Consider the following 12,168-nt stretch of genomic DNA (forward strand, 5'->3'; position numbering starts at 1 on the left):
GCCACGTTGACGGCATCGGGAAACGTGAAAGCGTTTCCGACGGGGTCAACATTTAGCCTCAGGATCACAGAATCCCGCCCAGGGTTCACCTCGTGGGTGAAACTGCTGTACAATGCCCCCAAGATGAGCATTCAGACCAATACCATCAGCTCTGAATACTTCCTGCTGCACAGAGGCACCAGGCAGGGATGGCCATTGTTCCGCTCCTGCTCGCCCTGGCAATCGAACCCTTGTCGATCGCTCTGCGAGATGTGAAAGGCTGGAAGGGCATCCGAAGGAGACAGAGGGCAGAGTCTCACTCCATTCGGATGACCTGCTCCTCTACATCTCAGAACCAAAGAACAGCCGGAAAGTAATCTGCATTGCGCAGGTCAAGGAGACACAGCCTGAGTGAGTGAGACACAGACAGAGAGTGAGAATTTGGTAATTTGGTGCAGTGACGTAACCAGGAAAGGTAAGTGGTTAATCTAATTTTGCTGTTTTTCAGTTAAAAGCGCAGTGTAGATTAGTGTCTGATTGGCTGAAGCTGCCCCCACCCTAATTGCTGAGAGGCAGTTATCTGGCAGTCACCTGAGGCCTGTTAAGGGGCACAAAGGTACACATTGTATTCTTCTCTTTGAAGTTTTAGTGTGAGTCATCCTAAAGTCTGTATAAAAGGCAGACAGAAAGCGCACATTAGTAAGCATTGCGCAGGTCAAAGAGACACAGCCTGGGTGAGTGAGACACAGACAGAGTGAGAATTTGGTAATTTGGTGCAGTGAGGTAATTCGGTGAAGAGTGGGGGAAGGTGCTTTTTTGCGACTGTTTTGTTCTCTCTCTTTCTTCGGCCTAATTTCGGGAGCCGTTCGGAGGAGGAGGAGCAGTCTCTGTGTGAGTATAAAAACCTAACGGTAACTTCCTGTTTTCCAAAAGTGACGTCAGAGGGAAGCTGTGATCTGATTGGTTGATAGCAAATCTGCCCCAAATTTAAAAAAAAACACAGCTAAACTCGTAAACTTAAATTAAACTAATTAATTAATTAGTGATGGCTGGTCAGGTGATGTGCTTGAGCTGCTTGATGTGGGAGCTGGCAGATCCCATTGCGAGCTGCAGCGACCACATCTGCGGTAAGTGTTGGCTGCTCGAAGAACTCCGGCTCAGAGTTGATGAGCTGGAGTCTGAGCATCAAACACTGAGGCACATCCGGGAGGGGGAGATTTACCTGGACACTGTGTTTCAGGAGGCAGTCACACCTGTCAGAGGAAGTAGCTTAAATCCTGCCAGTGGCCAGGGACAGCAGGGTGTGACTGAAAGTCAGGCAGGTAAAGGGAACCAGCAGTCAGGAACTCAGGAGCCTCAGCCCTTGACCCTGTCCAACAGGTATGTGGCACTTGCTCCCTGTGTGGATGGCGAACAGGGCTGCAGGAAGGATGAGTCAGCTGACCAAGGCACCATGGTTCAGCAGGCCATTCAAGGGGAGGGAGTAAATAGGCAAGTTGTAGTTGTAGGGGATACTATTATCAGGGGGATAGATAGTATCCTTTGTGAGCAGGATAAAGAGTCCTGCATGGTATGTTGCCTGCCCGGTGCTCGGGTGCGGGACATCTCTGACCGGCTTGAAAGGATACTGGAGAGGGAGGGGGAGGATCCAGTTGTTGTGGTCCATGTCGGTACCAACAACATAGGCAAGTCTAGGAAAGAGGACCTGTTTAGAGATTATAAAGAGCTAGGATTCAAATTAAAAAACAGATCCTCAAGGGTCATAATCTCCGGATTACTGCCCGAGCCACGTGCAAATTGGCATAGCAAGGCAAGAATAAGGGAACTTAACACGTGGCTGAAAGAGTGGTGTGGGAAAGAGGGGTTCCTTTTCATGGGACACTGGCATCAGTTTTGGGACAGGGGGGACCTATACCGTTGGGATGGTCTCCACCTGAACCGAGCTGGGACCAGTGTTCTGGCGAAAAGAGTAAATAGGGTGGTCAATAGGACTTTAAACTAAAGATTGGGGGGGGAAGGGAAAGTCAGGGAACCAAGAGGTGAAGTAATCAGTGGAAAGCTTAGCTGCTTAGGAATACAAAAAAGCACGAAAAGACAAAACTCAGGAGAGGTTACGATAGTCCCCATCCCACAAAATATGATGCAGTGTATGGAAAGGCTCAGTAAACCAAGGTCCACCACACTAAGAAAACAAAAAGGGAAGGTCAATAGAGAATTAAAGGTGCTATATTTAAATGTGCGCAGTGTACGGAACAAGTTAGATGAGCTTGTGGCCCAGATTGTGACTGGCAGGTATGATGTGGTAGGCATCACAGAGACATGGTTGCAGGGGGTTCAGGACTGGCATTTAAACATCCAGGGATTCACAACCTATCGAAAAGACAGAGAGGTGGGCAGAGGGGGCGGGGTTGCCTTGTTAATTAGGAATGAAATTAAATCAATAGCACTAAACGACATAGGGTCAGATGATGTGGAGTCTGTGGGTAGAGTTGAGGAACCACAAAGGCAAAAAACCCATAATGGGAGTTATGTACAGGCCTCCTAACAGTGGTCAGGACCGGGGGCACAAAATGCACCACGATATAGAAAGTGCATGTCAGAAAGGCAAGGTCACAGTGATCATGGGGGACTTCAATATGCAGGTGGACTGGGTAAATAATGCTGCCAGTGGACCCAAGGAAAGGGAATTCATTGAATGTTTACAGGAGGGCTTTTTGGAACAGCTTGTGATGGAGCCCACGAGGGAACAGGCCATTCTGGACTTAGTGTTATGTAATGAGCCAGACTTGATAAAAGATCTTAAAGTAAGGGAGCACTTAGGAGGCAGTGATCATAATATGGTAGAATTCAATCTCCAATTTGAAAGAAAGGTAGAATCAGATGTAAAGGTGTTACAGTTAAATAAAGGTAACTACAGGGGCATGAGGGAGGAACTGACGAAAATCGACTGGGAGCAGAGCCTAGTGGGAAAGACAGTAGAACAGCAATGGCAGGTGTTTCTGGGAGTAATTGAGGACACAGTACAGAGTTTCATCCCAAAGAAAAGAAAGGTTATCAGAGGGGGGATTAGGCAGCCATGGCTGACAAAGGAAGTTAGGGAATGCATCAAAGCAAAAGAGAAAGCCTACAATGTGGCAAAGAGTAGTGGGAAGTCAGAAGATTGGGAAGGCTACAAAAACAAACAGAGGATAACAAAGAGAGAAATAAGGAAAGAGAGGATCAAATATGAAGGTAGGCTAGCCAGTAACATTAGGAATGATAGTAAAAGTTTCTTTAAATACATTAAAAACAAACAGGAGGCAAAAGTTGACATTGGGCCGCTCCAAAATGACGCTGGTAATTTTGTGATGGGAGACAAGGAAATAGCTGAGGAACTAAATAAGTACTTTGCGTCAGTCTTCACAGTAGAAGACATGAGTAATATCCCAACAATTCCGGAGAGTCAGGGGGCAGAGTTGAATATGGTAGCCATCACAAAGGAGAAAGTGCTAGAGAAACTAAGAGGTCTAAAAATTGATAAATCTCCGGGTCCAGATGGGCTACATCCTAGAGTTCTAAAGGAGATAGCTGAAGAAATAGTGGAGGCGTTAGTTATGATCTTTCAAAATCCACTGGAGTCAGGGAAAGTCCCAGAGGATTGGAAAATCGCTGTTGTAACCCCCCTGTTCAAGAAGGGAACAAGGAACAAGATGGAAAATTATAGGCCAATTAGCCTAACCTCGGTTGTTGGCAAGATTCGAGAATCCATTGTTAAGGATGAGATTTCGAAATTCTTGGAAGTGCAGGGTCGGATTAGGACAAGTCAGCATGGATTTAGTAAGGGGAGGTCGTGCCTGACAAACCTGTTGGGAGTTCCTTGAAGAGATAAAAAATAGGTTAGACCAAGGAGAGCCAATGGATGTTATCTATCTTGACTTCAAAAAGGCCTTTGATAAGGTGCTTCACGGGAGACTGCTGAGTAAAATAAGGGCCCATGGTACTCGAGGCAAGGTACTAACATGGATTGATGATTGGCTGTCAGGCAGAAGGCAGAGAGTTGGGATAAAAGGTTCTTTTTCGGAATGGCAACCGGTGACAAGTGGTGTCCCGCAGGGTTCAGTGTTGGGGCCACAGCTGTTCTCTTTATATATTAACAATCTAGATGACGGGACTGGGGGCATTCTGGCTAAGTTTGCCGATGATACAAAGATAGGTGGAGGGGCAGGTAGTATGGAGGAGGTGGGGAGGCTGCAGAAAGATTTAGACAGTTTAGGAGAGTGGTCCAAGAAATGGCTGATGAAATTCAACGTGGGCAAGTGCGAGGTCTTGCACTTTGGAAAAAAGAATAGAGGCATGGACTATTTTCTAAACGGTGACAAAATTCATAATGCTGAAGTGCAAAGGGACTTGGGAGTCCTAGTCCAGGGTTCTCTAAAGGTAAACTTGCAGGTTGAGTCCGTAATTAAGAAAGCAAATGCAATGTTGTCATTCATCTCAAGAGGCTTGGAATATAAAAGCAGGGATGTACTTCTCTGAAGCGTTATAAAGCATTAGTTAGGCCCCATTTAGAATACTGTGAGCAATCTTGGGCCCCACACCTCAGGAAGGACATACTGGCACTGGAGCGGGTCCAGCGGAGATTCACACGGATGATCCCAGGAATGATAGGCCTAACATACGATGAACGTCTGAGGATCCTGGGATTATATTCATTGGAGTTTAGGAGGTTGAGGGGAGATCTAATAGAAACTTACAAGATAATGAATGGCTTAGATAGGGTGGATGTAGGGAAGTTGTTTCCATTAGCAGGGGAGACTAGGACCCGGGGGCACAGCCTTAGAATAAAAAGGAGTCACTTTAGAACAGAGATGAGGAGAAATTTCTTCAGCCAGAGAGTGGTGGGTCTGTGGAATTAATTACCACAGAGGGCGGTGGAGGCCGGGACGTTGAGTGTCTTTAAGACAGAAGTTGATAAATTCTTGATTTCTCGAGGAATTAAGGGCTATGGAGAGAGAGCGGGTAAATGGAGTTGAAATCAGCCATGATTGAATGGTGGAGTGGACTCGATGGGCCGAATGACCTTACTTCCACTCCTATATCTTATGGTCTTATGGAAGCTCCTGGAAGAATTTGAGGCCTTCTCGGGTTACAAACCCAACCTGGGTAAGAGCGAGACATTCCCGGTGATCAGAGCTGGAGGGACTACTATTCAAACTAAAGCAAATGCCGCTATCTGGGGATCCAGATAGCCCACGACAGGACACGGATCCACAAGTAGAATTTGACCAGTCTGGTTGAGAAAGTTAAAAAGGACCTACACAGATGGGATGCACAACCGCTTCCTCCGGCGTGGAAGGGTGCAGATGATCAGGATGAACATGATGTCAAGGTTCCTCTTCCTGTTTAAATCCATGCCGATCATCATGTGTGTGCGTGGGTGGGTGCCACGACAGTGTTCCCATCAACACTGGCAAAATACATGTCCAGCCCAGTGGTGGTAGCCACACCGGAAACATGGAACCATATGAGACAACACTTCAGCTTAGCCAACATGTCGACCGTGGCCCCACATCTATGGTAACCACAAATTCCCACCAGCCATGCTGGATACCACTTTTAAGAAGGGGAGACAGGACGGGTGGGACACTAGGGACAGACTCAGAACTCTAGATAAACTAATGGAAGGACTGGAACAACTGAACGGACATGAGCTCTGACATTTATAAATCAAACATTTTCTCCGCCAGGAGACGTCGAGGTACCCGAGGGCCCCAAGAGACACACTGCTGGAGGAACTGCTAGATGCGGACAGTAGGGAGAAGGGGAACTTTGGGGGCATGTACGGACGACTTTTAGAAAGGGCAAGAACACCATTAGACAGGGCAAGACAGAAATGAGAGGACGAACTTGGGACAGAAGCAGTGTGGGGGCTCTGGAGAGAAGCACTAAGTAGGGCCAACTCCACCTCCTCCTGCGCAAGGCTAAGCCTCATGCAATTTAACATGGTGCACAGAGCGGACCTAACCAGAACCCGAATGAACAGGTCCTTCCCGGTGGTGGACGACAAATGTGAACGGTGCCAGGGAGGCCCGGCCAACCACACCCAGATGTTCTTGGCCTGCCCCAGACTTGTCGAGTTCTGGACAGCCTTCTCCGAGGCAACAGCCAAGGTTGTGGGGTGAGGGTAGAGCCATGCCCAAGAGTGACAGTCTTCCGGGTTTCAGACCAGCCAGAACTTCATATGGGGAAGAGTGCCGATGCCCTGGCTTTTACTTCCTTAATTGCACGCCGGAGAACCCTGCTCGGCTGCTGCAGACTGGCTGGCAGACCTGTCGGAATTTCTCCATCTGGAGAAGATCGTCCGAGGGTCGGACAAAGGCTTCCACAAAGCGTGGGGACCATTTCCCTGCCACTTCCTAGCCAATAGTAATTAGGAAGGGGGGGGGGGGGGAAGAGAGGAACCAATGACATAGATAGATACATAGAAGACAGGAGCAGGAGGAGGCGTTTTGGCCCTTCGAGCCTGCTCCGCCATTCATCACGGATCATGGCTGATCATCCAACTCAATAACCTAATCCTGCTTTCTCCCCATAGCCTTTGATTCCATTCTCCTCAAGTGCTATATCTAGCTGCCTCTTGAATATATTCAATGTTTTAGCATCAACTACTTCCTGTGGTAATGAATTCCACAGGCCCACTAGGCTTTGAGTGAAGAAATGTCTCCTTATCTCTGCCCGAAATGGTTTACCCTGAATCCTCAGGCTGTGACCCCTGGTTCTGGACGCACCCATCATTAGTAACATCTTCCCTGCATTTACCCTATCTAGTCCTGTTAGAATTTTATAAGTCTCTATGAAATCCCCCACATTCTTCTGAACTTCAGCGAGAATAATCCCAGCCTAGTCAATCTCTCCTCACATGACAGTCCCACCATCCCTGGAATCAGTCTGGTAAACCTTTGCTGCATTCCCTCGAGAACAAGAACATCCCTCCGCAGAGAAGGAGACCAAAACTGCACACAATACTCCAGGTGTGGCCTCACCAAGGCCCGGTATAATTACAGCAACACATCCCTGCTTCTATACTCAAAATCCTCGTATTGAAAGCCAACATACCATTAGCCTTCTTTACTGCCTGCTGCACCTGCATGCTTACCTTCAGCGACAGGTGCACAAGGGCACCCAGGTCCCACTGCACACTCCCCTCTCCCAATTTATAATCATTCAGGTAGTAATCTGCCTTCCTGTTTTTGCTTCCAAAGTGAATAACCTCACACTTATCCAAATTATACTGCATCTGCCATTAATTTGCCCACACGTCCAACCTGTCCAGATCATGATGTAGGATCCCTGCATTCTCGTCACTGTTCACCCTCCCACCTAACTTGTATCAACTGCAAACTTTGAGAGGTTACATTTTGTTCCCTCATCCAAATCATTAATATATATTGTGAATAGCTGGGGTCCCAGCACCGATCCCTGTGGCACCCCACTAGTTACTGCCTGCCAATTTGAAAAGGATCCATTAATTCCTACTCTTTGCTTCCTCTCTGCCAATCAGTTTTCTATCCACCTCAATACATTTCCCCCAATCCCATGCGCTTTAATTTTGCACAATAATCTCTTATGCAGGACTTTGTCAAACACCTTCTGAAAGTCCAAATATACCACATCGACTGGCTCCCCCTTATCAACTGTACTGGTTACATCTTCAAAGAATTCCAATAGATTTGTCAAGCATCATTTTCGCTTCATAAATCCATGCTGATTCTGACTGATCCTGCCACTGCTTTCTAAATGTTCCGCTATAAAGTCCTTGATAATGGATTCAAGAATTTTCCCCACTACCGACGTCAGGCGTACTGGTCTATAATTCCCTGCTTTTTCTCTACCTCCCTTTTTGAATATCGGAGTGACGTGAGCTACCCTCCAATCTGCAGGGACAGTTCTAGAGTTTATAGAATCCCGGAAGATGACCACCAATGCATCCACTATTTCCAGAGCTACCTCCTTAAGCACTCTGGGATGCAGATTGTCAGGCCCTGGTGAATTATCCGCCTTCAATCCCATCAATTTTCCCAGCACCACTTCTCTACTAATGTTGATCTCCCTCAGTTTTTTCCTCTCACTAAGCCTTTCATTCTCCAACATTCCTGGTATCTGATTTGTGTCCTCATTTGTGAAGACAGAACCAAAGTATGTATTCAATTGCTCAGCCATTTCTTTGTCCCTTATTATGCATTCCCCTGTTTCTGTCTGTAGGGGGCCTACATTTCTCTTTACCAGTCTCTTTTTCTTCACATATCTATAAAATCTCTTAAGTGTCAGTCTATGTTCCCTGCATGCTTCCTTTCGTACTGTACTTTCCCCTTCTTAATCAATCCCTTTGTCCTTCTTTGCTGAATTCTAAACTGCCCACAATCCTCAGACCTATACTCTTCTTGGCCAATCTGTATGCTTCTTCCTTGGATCGGCTACTATTTCTAATTTCCTTTGTAAGCCATGGTTTGGCCCTCTTACCCATTTTGTTTTTGTGCCAGACAGGAATGAACAGATGCTGTAGTTCCCCCATGCGTTCCTTGAATGTTTGACATTGCCCATCTACTGTCATCCTTTTAAGTAACTGGCTGTTCACCCTCCCCCTCCAGAATGTCCTGTACCCGCTCCGAGACAAGATCGCACAGAGCAGAGAGGAACAGGGTTTGGGGGGGGGGGGGGGGGGGGGGGGGGAATGGATAAGGAAGGAACCCAAGGAAGTATCACGACGGGACATGGGAAAAGAGCGGGGGGGGGAGGAGGTCAGAGAGCACCCCCACCCCCCAGCAAAGCCACAGGGGTAACAACAAAAATCACAAAATGAAGGAAAGAATATAACAATACAACATGCAAGGGAAAAGGTGGGGCCAGGATGGAGCCCGGCTATCAATGGAGGGGGGAGCAAGGGAAGGGGGAGGGCAGATAAAAGGGGTTTTGTAACATTGTACATAATAAACGTCGCATTCTGTAAATATCATGTGTTTTATATGTCTAATTGTTGAACGGTTAAAATTGGAAAATGCCATTAAAAATATTAAAAGAAAAAAATGGGACCTCGGAAAAAAAGTTTTAAAACACTGGTATGGAATGTATACTATACATAATCTTAAGAAATATTTCGAATTGGAAAAAAAGCATTCAGAAAATGAAACTATGTATACTGATGGTTCATTTTCTCTCAAGGAAGGGAGGTGTTAAGTGAGGGAGGCTTTAGAAAATAGAGTCCAGAAATGGCAATCTGGGGTTAAACAGACAGAGGGATAAAAAAAACTGCTAGCACAGAGTCAGAGGGATACGCCCACAACTGGCATGACTTATTTTGTCCCATTCAGACTTGTTAGTGGGAATACACAGGATGGCCCTGTTCTGAAGGGTGATTTACACGAGATCCAGTGCCCTTCTGTCTGATCAACTATTAGCTCATTACAGAATCTGACGGCCTCTTTGTCTGTCGATGGGAGGTTAGTTGCATATCAATAGCATGGCTCTGTTCTTACGGGAATGGGAACTCAAACAGCCACGATAATGCTGATGGGTTCAAGTCTGAGCACCCCAGGAGGGGTTTTGAGGGGCTTGGCAGAGCTGAGAGGGAAGAGGGAGAGGGAAGAGAGAGAGGGAAGGAATCCTGTTTTGAACAGGTACAGAGAGAAAGCTTTGTAAAGCGACCAAGGGAGGTCATGAAAGTTGCCACCGAGACAGGCTTTGGAAAAGGTTTCTGAAAGGGCTTTCCGAACAGAAGAAAAATTGCTTTGCTCACCTGTGCAAGTAGAATGAGAGCTACATGTTCATTCAAAGTGCTGTTTAATGGGAATTCATGCTTTAACAAACATGTAATCTGTTATTGTTAGGGTTGAAGTTTAAAAGTTAACTTTGTCTTAATAAAGTTTGTTTATAAAATAAACAAGCCCTCTTTCTTATATTATCACTCCTGGAATGAATTGTTCTTCGCATTAAAACTTTTAAAAGTTTGAATAGTAACCAATGTATATAGTTTCTGTGTATGTTCACATTCATCTTTGCTTTGTATAAAAAGAAAAACGATAATAAAAACATTTTTTTTAAACTTTAAAAAGTTGCGGCTCTGATCCAGTACGTTCGCCACTGCTGAGAGTTGACCAGGTGTGTAACACTAGCACTCCAGCCAGGTTTTCAGTGCCAGACTCTAGGAATTCAATTCTCATGTCACCTACACCCAGACTCTTCACAGGGTGTGTCTTTGCAATCTCCTGCCTCCTGTGAAAGCACAATCTATTTGCTCCTCGTGTCCTCCTGGTCTATGGCCCCCAACCCCATATCAAACAACCTGGGAGCTCAGCTCCACGGACAGACTCGGATTGCACCCCCTTTAAGGAGTGCAAGTTAGCTTGTCCCTGCTGAACATAGTCAGTCAGTAATGGTGACACGGTAGCACAGTGGTTAGAACTGTTGCTTCACATCGCCAGGGATCCATGTTCAATTCCGGTTAGGGTCACTGTCTGTGCAGAGTCTGCACGTTCTCCCAGTGTCTGTGTGGGTTTCCTCCGGGCACTCTGGTTTCCTCCCACAAGTCCCAAAGACGTGCTTGTTCGGTGAATTGGACATTTTGGATTCCTGAACAGGCGTGTGGTGGTTAGGGGACTTTCACAGTAGCTTCATTGCAGAGTTAATGTAAGTTAATGTGCTACTTGTGGCACAGACAACATGAAGTTTGAATACCTTCTGCCTCAACTCTCCTGGACATGAGGTAATTGGGGTGCCTGATAACAGGCATAATCAAATTTGCAACCTATAAAACCTCTGCTGCCTGCTTACCTCATGTTATAGCCTCTTGGTGAATTTTACCATTAATCACAAAGGCAATTCTTCCCCCTTCATCAACTTCCCCGTAACCAGATTTATTTAATTCCCTGTACTGACTGTCTTGCAGCCATGTCTCAGTCATAGTTACCAAGTCATACTAATCAACTGGAATTTGCCTCAGCAGTTGATGAACTGTGGACATGTATTGCTTCTTTCACAAGCTCTCACAAATTTATAGATATCAGATGTTTTGGAAAACACCACAGCGAGTCTGATTCAAGACTATTATTGCTACCGGTGGAATGTTCCAAGACATTTTGTTGAATAAACTTCCATTTTTATTGCTTACTGTCAACTCAATTTAGAATTACTTCATAATCCAAAATGAATTTGCTTCTAATAGTGCTGTTGTGTCCATTTGGTAGTTAACGTTTCCTGCAGCCCAGACACAAGACTGCAAACATTTCATAATTGACTCAGTCAAGGTTCAGTGGGAGTACTTCCAGCTCAGCCTGAAGGTCACAAAGTTCAAGTTCCCCTCCAGAAAATTGAACATATAATAGACTAAAGTTCCGCTGCAAAGTTGAGAGAGTACTGCAGTGCTAAAGGTGCCATTTTTCAGAGGTCAGGGGCGAAATTCTCCCCCAACGGCGTGATGTCCGCGACTGCCGCCCAAAATGGCGCAAATCAGACGGGCATCGCGCCGCCCCAAAGGTGCGGAATGCTCCGCATCTTTGGGGGCCGAGCCCCGACATTGAGGAGCTAGGCCGGCGGCGGAGGGATTTCCGCCTCGCCAGCTGGCGGAAACGGCGTTTGTTGCCCCGCCAGCTGGCGCGGAAATGACATCCCCGGGCGGCGCATGCGCGGGAGTGTCAGCGGCCGCTGACAGTTTCCCGCGCATGCGCAGTGGGGAGAGTCTCTTCCGCCTCCGCCATGGTGGAGGCCGTTGCGGAGGCGGAAGGGAAAGAGTGCCCCCCACGGCACAGGCCCGCCCGCGGATCGGTGGGCCCCGATCGCGGGCCAGGCCACCGTGGGGGCACCCCCCCGGGGTCAGATCGCCCCGCGCCCCCCCCAGGACCCCGGAGCCCGCCCACGCCGCCTTGTCCCGCCGGTAAATACCTACTTTAATTTACGCTGGCGGGACAGGCAATTTCTCGGCAGGACTTCGGCCCATCCGGGCTGGAGAATTGAGCAGGGGGGCCCGCCAACCGACGCGGCCCGATTCCCGCCCCCGCCGAATATCCGGTACCGGAGACTTCAGCAACCGGCGGGGGCGGGATTCACGGCGGCCCACGGCCATTCTCCGACCCGCTGGGGGGTCGGAGAATGATGCCCCTGAAGTCCCAACTGCCCTCTCAGTTGGACAGAAAAAAATCCCAGGTCACTATTCAAAGA

General features: G+C 47.4%; 1 protein-coding gene across 4 annotated transcripts in view; it reads right to left on the reverse strand.

Annotated features, from left to right (window-relative positions):
* The window catches only part of LOC140391683 (ferroxidase HEPHL1-like), a 190,649-nt gene that overhangs the window by 142,791 nt on the left and 35,690 nt on the right, over nt 1-12,168 (reverse strand). The window lies entirely within an intron of this gene.

The sequence above is a fragment of the Scyliorhinus torazame genome, chromosome 15 (genome assembly GCF_047496885.1).
Source record: "Scyliorhinus torazame isolate Kashiwa2021f chromosome 15, sScyTor2.1, whole genome shotgun sequence".
Taxonomy (NCBI): Eukaryota; Metazoa; Chordata; class Chondrichthyes; order Carcharhiniformes; family Scyliorhinidae; genus Scyliorhinus; species Scyliorhinus torazame.